At 41.3% G+C, this 20,793-nt stretch overlaps 1 protein-coding gene across 2 annotated transcripts in view; it reads left to right on the forward strand.

The window, feature by feature from the left end:
* Positions 1–20,793, forward strand: part of CSGALNACT1 (chondroitin sulfate N-acetylgalactosaminyltransferase 1) — a 341,897-nt gene that overhangs the window by 144,823 nt on the left and 176,281 nt on the right. For both annotated transcript variants that reach the window (XM_080928538.1, XM_080928539.1), the window contains exon 3: positions 11,749–11,897. The gene's annotated coding sequence lies outside the window, so the exon portion shown is untranslated. The remainder of the gene's footprint in view (positions 1–11,748; positions 11,898–20,793) is intronic.

A 20,793-nucleotide genomic window follows, 5' to 3' on the forward strand; every position in this document is an offset into this window, starting at 1 on the left:
TCCTACAGATAGTGTGTATGTGGTTGTAACCATGGAAGTTCAGAGAAGCAGCTTCCTTGCTGTTTCTGCGTACTGATCTGCCTCTTCTGGCTCTTATTCTCTTCCACTCCTTTCCTCAAAAAGATCCCTGAGCCTTGGGAGGAGGGTGAGGTCTCTGCTCCTGCACTATTTGGGGGCTTTGTAGTCACTGTTTGCTGCAAAGCTGCTCTGATGAAGATGGAGAACCTCAACGATAACTCATGGTTTAGTACCATGTTCACTTAGTTCTCAGTTGTGTTTCATGTTGTCATGTACAACCATAATGTATGAATGGTCCCCTGTTGTCTTAGCAGGCAGTATGGCTACACCCTTAATGCTAAAATTGTCATTAAAATAAATTGTCCAGTTGTGTTCGTATGGAATGAGAAGTGTGTCTGAGTAGAGCTAGGGAAGGGTGGTGAATATTATTACAAAGCTATGTATAAAATTAATAAAGGATTAATGAAAATATAAAAAAAACATTGTTCTGGGCTAGGTTGTAGCTCAGTGATAGGGTACTTACTTCTCATGTGTAGGGCTCTGATTTCAATCCCTTGCATCAAGCTTCAAAATTAACCAATTAATCAATAAAAATTTTCAAAATTCACTATGTATTCCAATTCAAACTAAAAATAAATAAATCAATATTTTTAGCTTTCACTTAAGAGAACACATTGGCCAATTTAAGGCAAACCAATTTATTAAAAATGAAATTTTACTTTTAGCAAAGTTGACATTTTTTTCATGTATTTATTCTTCATTGTATTCTTCTGTCTTAAATTCTGCTCCATTCAAATAAATATTATTATCCAAATGTCCTTCTGGCCATTCTTGTTTTACTAGATATATTTTCTTCCCCCTTGTTCTTGTTTTCCAGTCAAATGTCTGAAGGTCTCTCATAAACAGCATAAAACTAGACACAGAGAAGTTCTGTCATTGATACGGGCATTAGCCTGTGCACACTTATCATTATAATTGATAGTTTTGTTCTTTAAAATCTTTTTACTTTGCATGTTTTTTGTTTGTCCCTGTTACTGTTGAGTTTATATTTTTTGTAATGTAAAAGGTACACATCTGATATTCAATGTGATAATGTGATGTTGTTAATTTTATTGTTTTAAAAACACAACAGAAGCTAGATGTAGTTGTACCTATGTATAATCCCAATATTTGGGGATGGTGGCAGTGGGATTAGTATTGCCTGCCTAACCTTGGCTACACAGTGAGTTTGAGGCCAGCCTGGGCTATATGAGACACTGTATTACACCTTTAAATAATAATATAAAAAAAGGATTGGCTAATATTGGCTCTGAAAGTTAGTCTCAAAAAAGGTATCAAATAAAACCACAAACAATGGGACATTGTTAGAGTAACTACTGGTTGTCCCAAGAAATCTACTTTAAAGGGCAAAACTCATTTGATTTTAAAGTGTTGACTTTTTAATGTAAAAAAAAAAAATAGTACTATATATCAGGCTTCTTAAACTTTTCCTATTTGGGTCTCCTTTTCACCTAAGAAATCTGTACATGACTCCAGGTAAATAGATGTCTAATATAGGTATTTAAGTCAAATATTAGTGGTGATTAAGCATAACAAAATGTGGTTTACAGCAATTTCGTTCAACTACGTAATTTCCCAAAATGAGCTAGAAGTGCTTGTTTGCATTTATGTAGTAAATTACGTCTTAGATGGGTGTTTGTTGCTGTGGAACTTAGAAAATCTGGAACAATTTTTAGTTCATTGGTACTTTTAAAATTGTCAGTGACAAAGGCAGAGCTTTGTATAAACACCAGCAAACATCGGTGATGGCATGAACTTCTTTTCCGGTCTCGAGCCAAAATCATTTTAGCTTTTTTTTTCATGGGCCTTAATTCAATTACCACCACAGCTGTCTTTAAAATCAGATGCATAACATAGGATATGGAAATATATTAATTTGATGCTTATATTCTGAGAAATGAAAGTAAGAAAATATTAAATGTCTTTGTTTTCCATAATTAAGTCATTATGTTCCCACGGAAGAAAAGGCTTGCTATGCATACAAAAACAGTTCAGTTCACAGCACCCTGTAGTCTGAGATCTAGCTGTATTTTGTTTCTTTTATATGTTTGACTTGAAGGAATTTATTATGCAAAGTACTCATAACCTAAGCTCAGAGCCAAGACTGCAGGGAGATCATGTGATGCGACAATGGCGAACCACGCCACAGACATCTCAGATTCTTTGGGGTTGGCTTAGAAATAATTTTTTTTGTCTACAATTAGAAACTTTTTACAGTTGACATTTTTTTTGTGTGACTTCTGCACTCCAGTGTCACAACCTCATGTTGGGTCACAATCCACAATGTAGAAAGCAGTGTATGGTAAAATCAGCTTAAAATCACATGATTTTTAATTGCTCCACCCATTAACCCTGTGCACCCACAATTAGTGCTGAACACACGAAATCATCTTTACACCATGATAGATTCTCAGCGAAGCATCAGTCGCTGCTTTAATGTAGTAAAAGGGATGTATGGTTCATAATAGTATCAATATTGTTAAATAAGTTCATAAAGCAATGTGAACACATAAACCACATGTTTAGAAATAAGAAGTATGTGTGTGTGTGTGTGTGTGTGTGTGTGTGTGTGTGAACATGTGCCTGCAGGTGAGGGCACGTGACAGACTCATCAGATTTCCCTTAAGCTATGGTTACAAGCAGGAGTAACCACTCTTTTAGAATCACCCCACAGTCAAGAAAACCTAGAAATCTTAGTGGTTAAAGAGGGTATGAAGGAAGGCAGATTGATATTTTTATTGATGACATTACAAATTGCTAGTATCATTTTTTTTTGTGAGAGAGCCACCTGGTGATTTGTAATAAGCTACAGAGCTGATTATGGTTTTTAAGCTGTTAATTCTGAGTTTTGGTGTGTAGCCTAAGGAAACAACTCTCAACAAAAACCGTAAGATATATCTACTTAAAAATGCTTGACTGGGTTATAATAAAGCCTAGAAACAACGAGTTGGACGATAGCTAATGAAACAGTCTTTTAGCAACACGGTAGGTTATTGCTCCATTAGAAATGACAGATATATGGGCTAAGGAGATACGTAGAGAAGTCAAGCAAAAAATTAGAAAATAGTGTGCCCGTGGCGAAGGCTGAACACATAAACAGTTATGTTTACACAGTGATAAAGGTTGGCAGTCAATTGTAAATCTCTGATTTAATACAGGAAAGGTGGGGTCTACATTGTGATGTTTAGTTCATAATAGTATCATGATTGTTAAGTAAGTTCACCAAGGAATGCAAACACATAAACTGTATGCTCAGAGAAAACAGCGTTTATGAAACTGGTGTAAAGCACAGAATGAGATGGGTATAGGTAGAAAACAGAACTGAGATTATGTTTCTTGTGATTTTTTGAGTTGGAGCAAACATTGTGTCATGAAAGTAGTCACCACACAGAAGAAATGCTTTTTCCAAGAATAATTTTCAGTTTGGCTAAATCCCCAAAATAGTGAAATGAAAATTCATGAGAGAAGTTGTTCTCAGAGACAGCAAGTCTCAGTCAGCTGCTGCAACTGCACCCCACCCTTTCTTTCCTTCTTTTCCCCATTTTCATGATAAAAGGAAAGGCTTTCTACATGTGGAGCTATTTTATAATTCCTTTATTTATATCCCTCTCTCCTTACACACACACACACACACACACACACACACACACAGCTTTTCCAAAGAGATTAAAAAATAATAATCCATCCACTTAAAAAGAGAAAATAATGTATTTCTCAGTGCAAAGAGCAAAGAGACGTGTTTGAGACCCATCAGGATAGGAATTCCACAGTAACCGGTCCACCAGTGCTCCTCTCTGATGTGGGAAGTATGGGATGAGCTGTTGGCAGGGATGGTGGGAGTGAGGATGGGTTGAGATCTCATTCCTCTTTTTCTCTACCAGACAGTTTGAATTGACACTGGAGAGATTTTGAAATAAAAAATGCTGTTAGGGTACCAGGATCACATGGCAGTCCGTGGGTGGGTAACCCTCTTTCTTCCTTTTGGAATGTTCATTATGGACTGATTACTTTTGAAAAGTGGTAAGGAATCTTGTGACATATTGAAGGGTTTTTTTGGAGAAAGGAGACACTTTGTACTTGACATGTATCCTTCCTTATCCTAGACAAACCAATCCTTGTTGACTTATGTAACAAATGTAGAAAGTAGTCTCTGGAGGAGGACTTGAAGGCCTCATGAACTATTGGTCCAAACCCTTAGTTTTGCTAAAGAAAAGTCAGATCCAAGGTTAAAATGGCTTCCCCACATTTACAGCCACTAGATAGGATGCGGCCAAAAGCATTTCTGAGGACTTCTGCCTATTCTGTGGCCTCCACATCTTTCTATAGCACACCAGACTTTCATGATGGCTCACCTGCTGGCCTCTTCCTCTATAACCACACAAATGACTAACTTCCATCTTGGAAGTGTAGCTCGTGACTGATTAATACACAAAAAGCCTTTTAAAGCCATGACAGTCACGAGTCAGCAAGTCATAAACACAACGCCACTCCAGGAGCTATGTTTGCTTTCTTCATTAGTCTATGGAAGGTGGAACTTATTTTCCAACATCCAACTGTGCTGTCATACAGTGTGCAGTGGCACTGACCCTGAGCATGCTATTTGAACTCTCTGAACCCCAGAGCCATCGCCTGCACCCCAGAGCTTTGCATCTGCCCCTACTTTCTAGATTTGTTAGTTGAAATTATTTGAAATAATCTTTTAGATAGGGCCCTGCCTTTTTGAATGCACTCACTATAAATTCTCTTGTTTTACTCTCTTGAGGGCAGTTAGAATGATTCAGGCCCAAATCTTAAGAAAATTAGTAGTGAATCTTAAGAAATGTTATTACATTTATGTATTATGAGAGAGAGCAGAAGGCCACACATTATAGTCCATGAATGGAGGTCAGAGGACAAACCGTAGAGGGACCAGTTCTTTCCTTTAGTCGTTGGGTTTGAAGATCAACCCCAAGTCATTAAGTTTTGCAGCAAGAAATGTTACCTATCAGGTCATGTCATCAAGCTATAACTGTACATATGGTGGGGCCAAAGTATTATTTGAGCACAATTAGTGATTCAAATACGTTCCCCGTTTTCCCTCTTTTTAACTGGACCTCACAAGGACTGAAAGCATGTTTTAATGATTTAAAAATGTATTGATTAAACGTCCTTGGTCCCTATGCTTCTGCTTATTTTCATTGGTATCTTCTATATGTGGTATGCAGTATACAGAACATATAGATTCCCTGTGGCAATATTCATTTGCACTTTCTGTGCAGTTTTGTTAAGTGATATGTATGTACAAAGCACTATTACTGTTCATTTATTTGAAACTTGAGATAATTTTCCCCCTCATCTCTGGTGTAAACACCATCCCCCTGTAAATCCTTTCACTGACTCAATCCAGTAGATTAATTGAAAAAGGTCTATTATAGAAACATTTACACAGTGTTTATATTTTCATGATGGAATATTTTATAATGTCACAGTCCGTTTCTGAAACTACAGCTGACATGTTCTCAAATCTCTTGTAGTTGGAGTACAACAAGATATAAGCCGAGAACCAGATACAGCAAACCTAGTGCATTTTTAGGATAATGGCAGGTCATCAGGATGCTACAGTGACTTTTTTTCTTGACTATCATCATGGACATGTGCACATAGGGGAAGATGGCAAAAATTGTCACTGAGAATAAAAACATCTTTTCAGCTTTGATAAAAGGTTGAACTTCGTCATCTAGCTGTGTCCCTGGCACTGTGAATAGAGTAGATCAGGCTTTGGTGCCCACAGCAGAGTCCTGGCAGTACATAACGAGAGGGGATCATAAAGAAGCCAGAGAAACCAACCTCATCCATCCTTTCTCACACTCATGCTCTGGGCACTTGTCCTGAGCTGTCACACCTGAGAAAGCAGGAACTGTGTCCCTGCAGAGTAGAGGCAGAGGAGAGGCCTATGGCAGTCGGAGAGACGGGGCAAGGATTCTGGTAACAGGTAGAGTCTGTGTGGAGCCATAAGAAGGAAGTGTGTTTCCTGCCCTGGGGTTTCAGATAATGCAAACAGTCCACTTTGAAGTTTGCAGGTGACTTAGTGCTGCAGGAAGAAGACACAGTGGCAAAGTTGAAGCTGTGCTTCAGCTTCCAGTGTCTGTTTTGTGGTTTGATGTGTCTGATTTGTATGTATGGGTACTCAGGTATCTGTGGAAGGCACAGCTCTTTCTCAATCCTTTTAATCTTACTTTGAAAAATACACTTTTTTTTTTTTTTTGTGAAACTTGGAGCCATCAAGCTATAAGGATCCACTTGTCTTTGTTTCTCCAGTGCTGAGATTATAGGCATATACCCTTGAACCTAGTTTGTGCGTGTGCATGTGTGTGTGTGTGTGTGTGTGTGTGTGTGTGTGTGTGTGCTGAGGATCTGCTTTAGTCCTCATGCTATTGTGCTAAGTACTTTGCCAACCAAGCAATCCCGAAGCCTAGGCCTGCTAGACTTTAACGGCAGTGCCATACCCTAACCCATTTTGCCCCCTGCTGTGCTGGTGATCTCTATGTGCATTGTCTATTGTGGTTTCTTCGAGCTGTCTCTGTTGCCTAGGTCACTAAATGCTGGATGAGCTGTTGTTGATTGAGAGTCTTCCGTGGGATGACTTGCCTTTGTGAAATGTGGAAACCAATCATGAGAGGCGTATTTGGTTAGCGTGGGGACATGCTTTAGGATTGTCTTCTCTATATCAGTGAGTGTGAAGAAATATTTATACTACAAATGTCTAGAACCTTAAGTGTTGAAGAGATTGGACTCTTTTCAAGCCCCCCATCTCATAGTCATGAAATTTTCACACATCCCCCTTGTTCTTCCAGCTCCCCCCTGGAACTAATCTTAGACAAGAATTTTTCAGCTGGGCTGGGAATCAAGTCTAGGCCCATGCTCTCTCACCGAGAACCAGTGATTCATTTCATAAACTTTGAACTGGACACTCATAGGACTGGCCCAAAGTCTCAGTCACCCACACAACAGGGCAGATCTCTTGTTCTGGATTAGATTAAATGTTGCCTATTCCCCCAGGGCACTGGGCATGCCACCTTCACATCTCTGAGGCTATTAAATTGAGCAGGTCCAGACCAGAAGGGGTTTACAGGAAGAGTGTGTCTAGTTCATCGAGTGGTTACATGAGCATATGACCACAGTGTTACAGACTGACTACTTAGAAACAGCTCTCATTAGGAGGAATATTTACTGGTTTTCATCTTTGAGAGAAAGCAAAAAGAAAGACTTAAGTTTCCTTTAAAAAAAATGGTTATAACTCTGATTCTTCTGTCAATCAGCATCTCTTGATTTATGTACCCACCCACCCCAACCCCCACAATTTGTGTTTCTAATAGTCATGTGATCCAGAACACTTCGATTTTTCTACACATTAGTGTTTCCTCGTGAAGATTGTTCACCTTAAGATTTACTTATTTTATATTGTGTGAATAAGTATCTTGTTTATGCAAATGTGTACCAAGCATATGCCTGGTGCCTGCAGATTCTAGGAGAGGGCATCAGATTCCCTGGACCGGATTCATGAGTGGCTGTAACTTACCAGATAGGTCCTGGGAACTGAACACAGGTCCTCTTCAAGGACAACAAAGTACTCTTAACTGCTGAGCCATTTATCTGGCCCTTCACACTGTGTATTATAGGAACAGTGGGTGATTGAACAGTGTAATTGGGTTACAAAGATCATCACCGCTGATCAAAGTGAGAGACTGCAATGGAGGAACTGAGTGTGGCCTACTCCAGTGGAGAGACTGTGAAGAGGACATTTCCCCTTGTGCATTCGCCTTTTCTGAAGTAGGGACGCAACATCCGTTCTGTTTCTGTTTGTTTGTTTTTTCATTTGACAGAATAGCAAAAGAGTGACCTTTGGGTGTGGGGATCATGGCTTTGGAAATCAGTTGTGCCCCAGATCATACTATTTCCAGTAACTTATTCAATGTGGAAGAAATGCAGTTACAAATATAGTAGTGTGCTTCTTGCAATGGTTAGCATCCAAGGGTGCTTTCTTTTCTGAAACATAGTTTTGAGAAAGACGACAATTTTAGAAGCTGAACACACAGTGCTGATCCTGTCCCCAGCGCTGGCTCCCAATACCACTAAGCAGAGAACTCCACTGACTCATATTTAATAAGTTGTCACTAGGAGTTCAGAGTATATACTCTTCTCTATATGTGCACAATGGGACTCTCAGTGGACCGCCTGGGTGGGCTATTGGGGTGCTTTCTCTGCTGCGTTTGCCTGGCCTGGCTCCTGTATTATTATCAAGTTAGCATTGCTCTCAATGTAGTCACAGTTCTTAGGTTGACTTGTTGCAGCAGGAGTAAAGGCTGGCTGTGGTGGTTTGACACAAGCCATGATTTCTATCCCAACAATTAGAAGATATGTCCTTGTTGGAGGACGTGCATCACTGTGGGGTGAGCTTTGACGGCTCTGCCCAGGGTGGAAAAAGACCATCCTCCTGAATGTCTGCAGAAAATAGTCTCCTGATGCAGCCAAAGATGTAGAACTGTTGACTCTTCTAGCACCATGTCTGCCGGATGCTGCCATGCTTCCTACTGTGGCAATAATGTACTGGACCTCTGGAACTATAAGCCAGCCCCAATTAAATGTTTTCTTTTATAGGAGTTGCCTTGGTCATGGTATCTCTTCATGGGAATAAAAAACTAAAAAACTAGTTCATTTGAGGGGAATGTGCAAATCCTATTTTTTTGGATAAATGAGGTGGTGAGCTACAGATGACATGGAAGGGAAGTCAAATCCAAACAAAGCATTGGTGCTGAGGGATATTTTTTTTGTGACTTCCAGGCTCTGTGTCGACCCTTTTCAACTGTCTACTTTGCTTCTTAGTGTGGATAACATGTGACCAGCACACTGGAGTTTACCTTTACTTCTGACACATTCTCTTACTGTCTCATTCTTTAATATCCAGGAAGATGTGTCAAAGCATGTGCTTTTGTCATTGAGATTTTCACTTAGTTATTGACTTGTTCAGTTGATGGGGAGATGGGGTGAAAGATCCGGCAGATCCAGAGAGGACTGGTCTCCTCAGCGACAGCTTTTAGATACGAGTGGAATATCTAAGTGGTTATTGTTCTTCTCCAATTACCATGGACCCCATCTGCGTTACTGAAGACCCACATGACAGACTACTCTCTTGGTTACAGGGAAAAACACCTTGGCAAAAGCGATTTAAGGGAGATGAGTTGACTTTGGTTTATAGTTCCCGAGGTAGATAGTCTATCATAACTGGGGATCACGGTGATAGGTAGGGGGAACTTGTTGGCAGGAGCTAGCAGCTTGCTGGTCATATTTTATCCACACTAAGAAAGCAGAGTAAACAGGATTTGGGGCTGGGCCATAAATCCTTGAATCTCACACAAAGGGATCCATTTCCTCTACTTTAGGAAGTATGGCCCTACTTCCTAAAATTCCCACAGCCTTTCCAAACATTGACAGCTGGGAATAAGTATTTAGATATGTCAGCCCACGGCGGGGCATTTCACATTAAGATCACAACCGGTGCCTACAAGGGCTGTGTCAAGTACTGGAAAGAAGCAGGCTTGCTTTTCTCTTCAGCGTTTTTTGGTTGTTGAAGTTTAAAAAAAAAAATCCTGGCTTTACTATATTTTAACCATGCAGATTTCTTAACCTCTTTCTGCCCCTCTGTAAAAATGGAAACTATTAATGCATGTGTGTGGCTATTTTATGGATTCCTAAGTAGTGCCGTAGAATTGTGAGGGCACACTGCCTGTGTCTGGCTGAACACATCTCCTTCTCTTTAGCATATCGAGTTAATCTGAGAATTTTCACTATGCTGTTCTGTCACTCTCGGTTTTGCTGGTGACTCTTCATTCTTGCGTTGTCCCTTTCCTTTACCAGCTGGAGAGATTCCTCTTTGGAGGAACAAGGGGCTTGGGATTACTAAGGAGACCACGCACATCCCAGAGCTCAGGAGCAGAGTTTTAATGAGTTCTTTTTACTAGGAAAGGAGGAAGAAGCTGAGCTGTTTGTCCTCTGATTCCAACCTGCCTGGTTTCCGGGTGTCAAGGCTGAGTGTGAATGACTTGGTGCATATGAAATGACTGAAGTTCCAGCCACTGGTCTGAGAGAAGAATCCCTGAGTTTATTAATGATCTTGCAGAGCTATGAGCTGACAGCCTGTTTGTTTTCATTATGTAAACCAGAGTGCTCTGGGATCATGCAGATTCTCACCTTTTTACTTAGAAGGCAAAGAATATTCATTAAGGATATCAATAAAGACTATGTGTGACTGAGTCTCAGAGGCTGTTCCCTGCATGCTGAAAGACAGAAGAGAAAAGAAAACGTGAGGAATCGAGAGAGAATGAGCGATTGATTGGAAGGCAAATTATAAACCCATTTCAGCTCCTGGCCTGTAGGCTGGGAAGTAACATTACTTGTTGTCAGGGATGGAAAACAACTCAGATTGAGGTCCAAGTGATTATTCCACGTTGACACTGCTGCCTCTCTGCCAACTGCAGCTCCATTTAGACATAGATTAATTAGGCTGGCCGAGGGGCCGGGGCTGTGGGAGCTGTGCGGAAGCTGGCAGCGCTGTCTGGAGTGGTCTATGCTGGAGGTCTGGAGCCTTGCCCCCCAGGAAGATAACAACCCACTTTCACTGCTAAAACCATAGGGAACCAGGGTGAGAGAGAGTGGATAGAAAACAGACGCTACTTCTATAGAAATGCAGCGTCACCTCCTGACTTGTTAACCCCAGTGAGGCACCCCCCCCAAGAAAAAGCCCAAAACAAACAAACAAAAACCAAAAAAAAAAAACCCTTCAAACTCCTGACTTAACACCAGTGAGGCACCCCCTCCCAAAAAAAACCCCAAAACAAACAAACAACCAAAAAACTACCTTCAAACTCACTTGCTGGCAGGCTGTCCCTATGGAGATGGGGGGGGGGATGTGGGGGGGACCAATAAGTGATCTGTAGACTTGAGTAGCTTATCCATCTTTCTTTTTGGCCTTGCATAAACAATCTCGGACTTTTTATTATTCCTGCATTTGAAATGGAAGTGGTAGTATATATACACACTTATATTGATATAGTATGGCCATTACTTGAGTTAGGGGACAGACGGAATAAAATAAGGAACACTCGTGGGGAAGTGAGCCCCGAGTTAGTTCACTGAAAACAGTATATTACAGGGACAAATAAGGGCCTTAGCCTCTTTCCAGCATCTTTCTTACTCACGGGGAGACTTTGGCCTGAACATCTTCATATTCTGCTTGTATCTCAGCTGACAGCATCTGTTTTGTCAAGGGCTGTGACAGTGTGGGGTCCATCTGTAACTCACCCCAACACCCCTTAGCAAGGGCAAGATGTACATAGCCCGCGAGGGCCGGGAGGATTGCACAGGGATTCTAGTCCTCAGGTGGGGGTGGGGAAGCGATGATAATCAAAACAGCACCCAGTCTGTCCTCTCCAGCATCTGTGGCAGGCGACAGTCGGGCCAGCATAGCATTCCGGACCTGGGCTGCAGCAGGCCGGCTTAGTGCTGTGAGCCTTGGCCGCACGACTCCCGGAGAAAAGCCTTGCAGCGAGTGGATTCTCTCCTCTCCCAGAAAAACTCAGATGGGGATTTTTCTTTTTTTACTGCTAACACTTCATTGCATTTTTTCCCCTCCAGTGGTGGCGCTGAGCCCAACACGGTGCAAGCAGAAGGGGGCGGTACTTTTCCTCTGGACCCTGACTTAGAAGCCAAGTGCGACTCCAGCGCAGTCACCATCAGAAGCAGATGTGGGAGCCGAGCAGCTGTGCGCCTTTCTTTCTGCCGAGGTTAGCTTGTTTGGGTTTGTTCTTTTCCTCGTGCAAATGAGGCGCGTTGCCTTCCTCCGTCCTCAGCCGGGCTTTCGCGGCTCTAAATATTGATGGTTTCGTTTCAAAAAAAATTTTACATTTTAATTATTAAAGAAGGAAGAGGGGGTATACTCTACTGCTTTGCGCTCGCGGGGGCAGGAGGAGGATAATATATTGATATGAGTTGTGTGTTATATACTAAATCACATGCATTTTACTGTTATCAAATCTCACCTGTATTTAACGGATGGAAATTTACAGAGGTTACCTCCCATTTCTTTTCTTCTTAACATTTTAGACGCCTTTATTATTATTATTATTATTATTATTATTATTATTATTATTATTATTATCATTATTATTATAAGGAGAGAAGCCAATATCGTTTTTAGCCAGCGAAGAACTTATGTAGCACTTACTGTTGCAGATAAGTGAATCTTTTTTTGGTTTAGAAAGCAAATCTTTTATGGTCTGTATGACTGGAATATCCCAGTTATATATAAAACATGTTTAATTCATTTGAATTTAATATTAATGAAAAGTTATTTAAAGGCATTTTTTATAAATAAGTTCAACTACTTTGCTTTGAATCTCTCCATCCACTGGCTATGATCTCAATTTTACCTTCGCAACTCTTGGCATTTCTGTCTTCTTACAGCTTGATTAATAGCGCAGATAGAAAAGCTTAAGACAAAACACAGCAGCAAGAAAGCAACTGTCCATTTAGTCGAGAGCACAGTTGGGACGGAGTATTAACTTTTCTGAAGCAGTCAGTCTACAACCAAATGGGTGCAGTGATTTTTGATCAAGTTGAAGTAAAATGGTTTGGGAAGATAAATCGCCTCTGTAATATCCCTAGGGGTGTTCATTAGAGCTATTGGAGGATTGCTTCCTTTTGAATATATACTATTGATCCAGGCTTTGGGATAATTTTAATATTTCTGATAGCTTGTTTTGCTCTTGTAACCAACCAATAATCTTGGGCTTCTTTACTATAAGATATTTAAATACAACTGGCGAGATTAATGTTAAAGAAATGTAGGTCCAGAACTTGAGAAATGGAGGCAAGAGAATTAGGAGTTCAGGGTCCTCCTCACCTACCTAGCAAGATCCAGGCCCGCGTGGGCTATAGGAGATCCCGCCTCAGTGCAAACAGGAGCCCGGAAAGCCTCATGGACACTGGGGAGGGAGGGGGAATTGTACCGATGCCTCCTGGTTGTTTTCTTCATTTCTCTAGAAATACAAATAAAAAGGAGACACAGAATGAAGACAGGAGACTTGCGCTCAGCAGACACTTTTGTCTTTGAAATGTGCTGTTTCCTCTTTAACACATTTTTAACAGAGGTTTTGCTCATAATTTTGCATTATTGAGAATGGAGAGCAGGGGTCTAGCACAGTTATCCTGACTGAGATAAAAAAAATGGAAGTTCAGATCCATGACTTGATTTTACAATATTGTACTAAGGAGATAGAAACATGGGATTTTAAAAGGGACCACATTTGAGTTGTTGATAATAGAAAACATGTAAACAGCAACAGGAACACAACAATGGGAGACTGCTTCTTTTTTTTTTTTACTCTATTATTTTTATTGTGTATATTTTATTTATATTTCAAATGTTATCCCCTTTCCTGGTTTCCCCTCCATAAATCCCCATTCCACCCTCCTCCCCATGCTTCTATGAGGGTGCTCCCATCCCCACTCCCTCCCACCACTCAGTCCTGACATTCCCCTACACTGGGGCATCGAGCCTTGGCAGGACCAAGGGTTTCTCTTCCCACTCTTCCCAACAAGGCCACTCTCTGCTACATGAGCAGCTGGAGCCATGGATCTGTCCATGTATAGTCTTTGAATAGTGGTTTAGTCCCTGGGAGCTCTTGTTGGTTGGTATTGTTGTTCTTATGGAGTTGCAAACCCCTTCAACTCCTTCAATCCTTTCTCTAACTCCTCCACTGGGGACTTTGTTCTCAGTTCAATGGTTGGCTGTGAGCATCTGCCTCTGTATTTGTCATGATCTGGCAAAGCCTCTCAGGAACCAGCTATATCAGGCTCCTGTCAACCTGTACTTCTTGGCATCAGCAACATTGTATGGGTTTGGTGGTTGTATATGGGTTGGATCTCCAGGTGGGGTAGTTTTTAGATGGCCTTTGCTTCAGTCTCTGCTTCAAACTTTGTCTCCGTATTTCCTCCTAAGAATATTTTTGTTCCGCCTTCTAAGAAAAACTGAAGCACCTGCACTTTGGTCTTCCTTTCTACTTGACCTTCATGTGGTCTGTGAATGGTTAATTTGAGCTTTTGGGCTAATATGCACCAAAATGAATGCATACCATGTGTGTTCTTTTGTGACTGGGTTACCTCACTCAGGATGATATTCTCTAGAACCATCCATTTGCCAAGGAATTTCATGAACTCATTGTTTCTGGTAGCTGAGTAGTACTCCATAGTGAAAATGTACCATAATTTATGAATCCATTCCTCTGCTAAAGGACATCTGGGTTCTTTCCAACTTCTGGCTATTATAAATAAGGCAGCTATGAACTTAGTGGAGCATGTGTTCTTGTTATATATTGGAGCATCTTTTGGGTATATGCCCAGGAGTGGCATAGCTTGGTCCTCAGGTAGTCCTATGTCCAATTTTCTGAGGAACCTCCAGACTGATTTCTAGAGTGGTTGTACCTGCTTCTTGACAAGTTCTCTAAGTTGCAAGTCAAGGGACTATGAAGACTGGTTGGGGCCAACTTCAGGACACACGAATGGCTCTTACCTTGAGTCTTAGGATGCTTTATGTTTTCAAGAATAACTTGGATAGTGTAAAAGAGAACACTGGCACTAAAAAGAATGTGCCATAACTGTTAACATCTTGAGATGGTAGCAGATAGGGGCCATGGTGAAAATTAGCAGGGAAGCAATCAAAAGCTGATCAAAGTCTTTGTGGGGAAAGGCAAATGTCTCTGGTTTAAAGTGATGGGTGGTAAGGCAGGATAGTAGAGGGAGGCTGTAGCTCATACACTCACTAGGAAGAACAGTTATAATTCTGTTGAAACCTTGTACAGCAACAGCAGATAGTGTCGGGGAAAGAGGAGGTCTTCTAGGTGAGCACTAGCTTGGGAGAGTTGTCAGCTGCTGCTGCCCACTTTTACTGACTCTGGCTTGAACATCTGGAAGCAGTGATGGGCAGGGGCTCCACACAGCACGTGGCTGCTAATCATGGAATCCCATGTGGAAGGCATTAATTCTTGTTCCAGACATTTAATAGCACCAGGCCATTCACGTTTTATAGTAGAAGCATCCTTGTGTCCTGTGTGCTCTGTCTTGTTGTGGAGATAGAATATGATCTTAGGAGAGGAAAGTCTGATTTTGGCACATAGTTCCCATCAAGAAAGAGACTTGCTCTTCTCTCTAAGTGCTGCCTATACCTGTCTTGTCTTCCCACCTTCTGATTCCATCTTTTGTTCATTCCTTCTCTACACATTATGACTGGTTGATTCCTCTACTCACTATGAATCTTCCTTCTGGGATGCTGACATCTTGTAACCCCTCAGAGGACTGTTTCTTAGCCTTTAAAGCTCACCCCCACGGCAGTCCACATAGCTAAGTATCTTGCTTAGCTCTGCCAACCACACTATGGCTCCTACTTGGTGCCAAGTGAAGAGTGAATGGAAAACGTAGTGAAGGGCTAACTTATACCTGAACATGTTTTCTCACTTTGTTGTGTCTCGTCCTTGGGAGACATAAATAAGCATCTATTTATCCTGGGGAAAACTGCAATTACAGAATATACAGTTGATTCCATCCAAGCCTTGCTTGGTGAGCCAATGAGTTTATTGGAGTGACTTAGAGGGATAAGGGTGAGAAGTCACATAAGGGACACAGTGATTCATACGGCAGCTACAGCACCAAAAATCTCATCCCAGTCAGAGCGATGACTCAGAGAAGCTACATCCTGGCTGTTTCCTGTACAAGTAGTGTTCATCTTCATGGAAGAGCCCTCTCCATCAGCAATTGCTTACTGTTTATATGACCTTATAGAGAAAGAATTCTGAATTTTATAAATTTCTGAGTTTCCCAAGCCTGGTAAATATTATGTTTTGACTCTTAAGAACCCCTATCATGACTTCAAGAGAGATTGTTTCAGTTCAGAGGAAATATCTATGTCATATCTTTTTATATTCTGTTCACAGGCATGTCATTTCCACTGTTTGCACAATGCTGTTCTGAGCTCACCCTGTCCTTTCTCAACTCAGTGGCTCAGCTTTTCCAATAGTGTCTTGAAAACAGAGATTTTGTTTGTAGATATCTAATCTTGTAAATCTATGCCGGTCTTCTACAAGTTCATAAAACACAAACTCCAAGTACCATAGAGTGAAAAATAAAGTAGGTATTTTCAATAAGTGTAACTACGTACTGGATGGTGACATTGTCACTAGGTATGCCATGACATACAGTCTATGCCATATTCCAGGATAGAGTCCTGGGAGATTATATCACTTGGAGGCTGGAAAGATTGCTCAGTGGGTAAAAGGCTTGTGAAACAGATATCCCACACACGACCAGGCATAAAACTATACCTCCAGCACTAAAATTTTCTGGCTAGCAAGTCTAACTAACAAAGCCAAGTTCTAGGTTCAGTGAAATGCACTGTCTCAAAGAGCAGAAGAGGGAACAATAGAGGAAGATACTCAAAGTTCATCAGAGTGGGTTTGGGAGGCGATGTGCATCTTCTAGTAGACTGTTGTTTATTCCAGTTGGCACTACATTGGGTGTTGCTTCTCATCTTTCCCTTTCTGTCTGGGGATTGCTTCTTGATGCCCACTTTTCATCTGGTTAATTTCCTGATTCAATCAATGTGGGTGTCACAATGCAGGTATGGAGGTCGGCGGACCATCACGTGGGCTCTAGGGATTAAAGTCAGGTTGTTAGGGGAGGGTCACCATGCCATGCTCGTCTCCAGGGCTTGTTCTGATGACTCCTATCTGTGGTACTTGTCTTTCTGTCTATGCTCCTGTCTCCATTGTTTCAGAGGGCTCAGCCAGTATGAAGAGAACCTACCTCCTGTGTGCTAGGCTTTCAGTGAATATTGTCGTTACCAAGTGCTGGAGCCTGGACTGGAAGCAGGTTCCATGGCGAAGTTCTCAGCCACTGCCCTGCATGGAAAAAGCATGAGATGTTCCCTCTATGGAAAACTTTTAGTCCTGCTGTTCTGGCTCTTCCTTCCTATTAATCAGAACTTGAAATTTATTTTATGGTGGCTCGTTAATGACACCAATGGTGGTCATTCAGCTTTTGTTTTATTTTTACATTTATTATTGTTTTAGCAATGTAAAATATCAGACATCATTTATCATTTTTTGGTTGTAAGAAGCAGAAATTAAATTTCCATGCTTATTTTATTTTCATTTTTATTACATTTTTAGTGTGTGTGTGCATGTGCGTGTGTGTGTGTGTGTGTGTGTGTGTGTTTGCACATGTGAGTATCACAATGCATGTGTGGATGTCAGAAGACAACTTGTCAGAGCTGGCTATAATCCACCATGTGTGCATTAGGGATAGAAGTCAGTGTAGTTAGTACTCCCATTAGCTCAGGAGAAAAGGAATTTATTAGGGAAGTATCCTACAAAAGCAGTAAGAAGGTTTTAAAAAAAAAATCACGGTCTCAAAATTTACAGCAGAAGTGACTTGTTGAGTCATGTGTATTTCTAACTTTCTAAAGCATGTGAATAACCAACCTTATCCCAAATGTATAGCGAGATCTTGTCTCATGTCAGGGGTGACTGATTTAAGCACTGTCATGTGGGTATAATATCTAACTCTTATGATAATGTCCTTGCAGTGAATGGAATTAAAGCCCTTCCACATAGCTTTGGAAAATTTGTTTCAGGTCTGATTAAGGTTAAACTTAATGATGGATTGAATATTGTACTCAGGTATGTATTAGCTGGGTTCGTGTGTGCTACCTTCCCAAGGAGACAAGATTGCCTAGGCATTGGCTGGTGGCGGAGGGCAGCTGGGGGTCTGCATTAGATTTGATGTGATGGGTTCACTTGAGCACAGGGGCGTTTTGATCAAAAGGCCACAGAACTCTGCCGAGACAGGGCACCGTTCATATCTGACTATGTGCTATGTGAACCAAGGCAACTGTGACCGCAGGGCAAAGGAGGGGACTAGAGAATGGAGAAGCTTGGCAGCAGGAGAGAGGACTTGAGGAGACCTTACTTCAGCCAAGAGCAGTAAGAGCGGGCTGGAGAGCAAACCAGAGGCTGCGAAGGAGAAAGCAGGAGAATGTGAGCATGGAGAATGTGAGCATGGAGCAAAAGGCTTCAAGGCTAATGTATTAAGCCAATGGCCAAGTACTGCTGACTGCATCATTGGCTTTTGGTTTTGTTTTCTTTTTTATTTGCTCTGTGGTCTTGAGGATAATAGACTCTGCTGCGTATAATACTACTTCATTAGTTCCATGGTGCTCGGAACATAACAGGTGCTTGGCAAATTCCTAGTGTATAACTAATTCTAGGGATAAGTAAGAAGTAGAGCCCCTGCTCTTCTAATTGTGACAGTGGTAAGTCCTGGAACCTTCAACCAATGTCAAGTAGTGTTTGGGTTTTCCCTTGCTTCTTTTGGTAGTCTCTTCCTTCATTTCTCATTTTTTCTTGAATAAGACCATTGGGGACCTGGAAATAAGAGAAAGTGATGTGAACGAGAGGAAATACGGAATGGTGACAGAGTACACCCTTCATCAGGGAAGCAGTGTTTTGTTCTGCGTACCGTGTTTAGAATCCTACTGTCCAGTTGCTTCATGCTGAATAACAAAGGCAGAAATAAGGGGCTCTACGGCTATATGTCTACTGATCAGTGTCCATTTTAGATGCATTTGAGTAGTTCCCTTCCCTTCAGGGCCCCTGAAGGCATTTTCCTTCGACTACATTTCTGCTCTTTTAAAAGTAGAAGCCCATTCCCAACCTTTTGCACTTTGGTGGTTTGGTACTGTGATGATTGCTGGGTTGTTCTAAAGAAAAGGCAATTAGGCTTCACCAGAGTTCTAGATACCTCTCTGCTATTTCTTCTTAGTTGAGGAAGACAGTACATGTTCTTAAAATCCTCCACATCTGCAAATGGCATTAAATGGTTCCATTGGAGATGTAGGAATTGAGCTTCCCAGCTGTAGAACGCCTGCCATGCAGTAGACAATCTGTGGGTTGTTATCTGTATTAACTTATGTGATGTGAGTTTTCTCACTCTTTAAAGTTGAAAAGGTAATTCGAGCATTGATTCTTTCTCTCCCCTTCTTCGGCTTACATACCTGAAACAATCCGTTTATTCATAACTTTAGCCAAACCAACCTGGATCTCAATCAGCTGTGGGCAGACTGGAGGTTCAGGAGGAATGTGACCCACTTGTCTTCAAGGAAATTCTAAAGGTAGAGACAGAAGGAATTACTTTCAGCACAAGGTTAAAGAGCCTGGGGATAGGGAAGAAACTATGGGCTCAGTTCTCCAGGTTGCTTAAGCCCAGTTCCTAGGGACAGGTGCTGCAGGTGGCATTTAACTATGTGTCCTTTTGGTGTTAGAGTGCTACAGACTTTCCTTGTCTATAGCCCATAAACAAATCTAACCTTAGGGAACAAACCATTGGTTTTTAGGGATAACTCTGGGGCTGCAGTTTCCCAGGGTTGAAAGAGCCAGCTAGAAGCAGAGAGCCCTAGTGCAGCCCTTTAGCTCACATATAGTTGTCTTCATAGGTACCAGAGAACCTTGGGAGCCCTTAGGTGCACCCGGCATCAGGGTACAGAACCACTGGGAGCTCATGTGGTCCTGCCCACAAGGATCCCAGGATGATTCTGACTTCACATCCATGTGGCAGGCCCCAGCCATCACGTCTCCTTTCAGGATTGGTGGGATGTCTCTTCTCAGGCTTGAAACCACTGGTGCTTGTCCCTAGGTGTGTGGCTGTGCATTTCAGCTTGTGGCACAGGCAGAAGACTGGAACTCTGCTCCGTGTCGTGTGGTGCACGCGCAGCGGACTGATCGTGCAGTTCTGATCCTGTTTGGTTAAGCTTTTGGCTTCTCGTACTCAAATATAGCGTGTGTGGCACTTTCATTTGGAACCTGTTTCCTTTGGATGTAATTTCCAGTGGTAGGAAAGTTGCAAGTTATGAACAATGAGAGGAATTTTCACATTTTTGTGAATTGCTGTTTACTCTAGTTAACCAATTGTTAGCATTTTGCACCATTTTGTTCTTCATTGTGCTTTTTCCTCTGTGTCCTGTGTATATATAGATGTTTTAAAACCACGTGAGGACAAGTGTTCTTCTAGACCTTTGCCCTAAATATCCAGTAAGTAGTTCTTAATTGCAAGACAAGTCTCTCACATAACAACCATGCAGTTTTAGTATCAACAAACCTGACACTTATTTAGACTTGCCTGATTTCCTGTCTGTGTTCCAGTTTTGTAAATTAGTGCAATAATGACCTTCATTTTATTTTATTTTATTTTTGCAGTTTTCTCTTCAAGTACCAGGATCAGGTGCTGACTTTCCTCATGTCTCAGTGCGCCTTTAATCTGAAACATTATCAGAGCTGTTCTTCATCTCTGTGAAATGTTTTTGAAGAACACAGTCTTTTGTTCTTTTTATATCATGAACATGTGGTAATGTAGCTACCTACAACAAACAAAACAAAAGATTAATGTCAGATGGAAACTGGTTGGAAGGAAGAAGGGGTAAAGAGAAAGAAAGGAAGGAGAAAGGTAATTTTGGGGGTGAATATTATTAAAAAATATTACATCCAGACATGTAAAAATTTACAAATGAGAACAAAGCTAAAGAAACTAACTCTGCACTTCGGATTAGATGTGTAAGGCACATAATTTCATTTAGGC

Source organism: Micromys minutus, assembly GCF_963924665.1.
Source record: "Micromys minutus genome assembly, chromosome: 14".
NCBI lineage: Eukaryota > Metazoa > Chordata > Mammalia > Rodentia > Muridae > Micromys > Micromys minutus.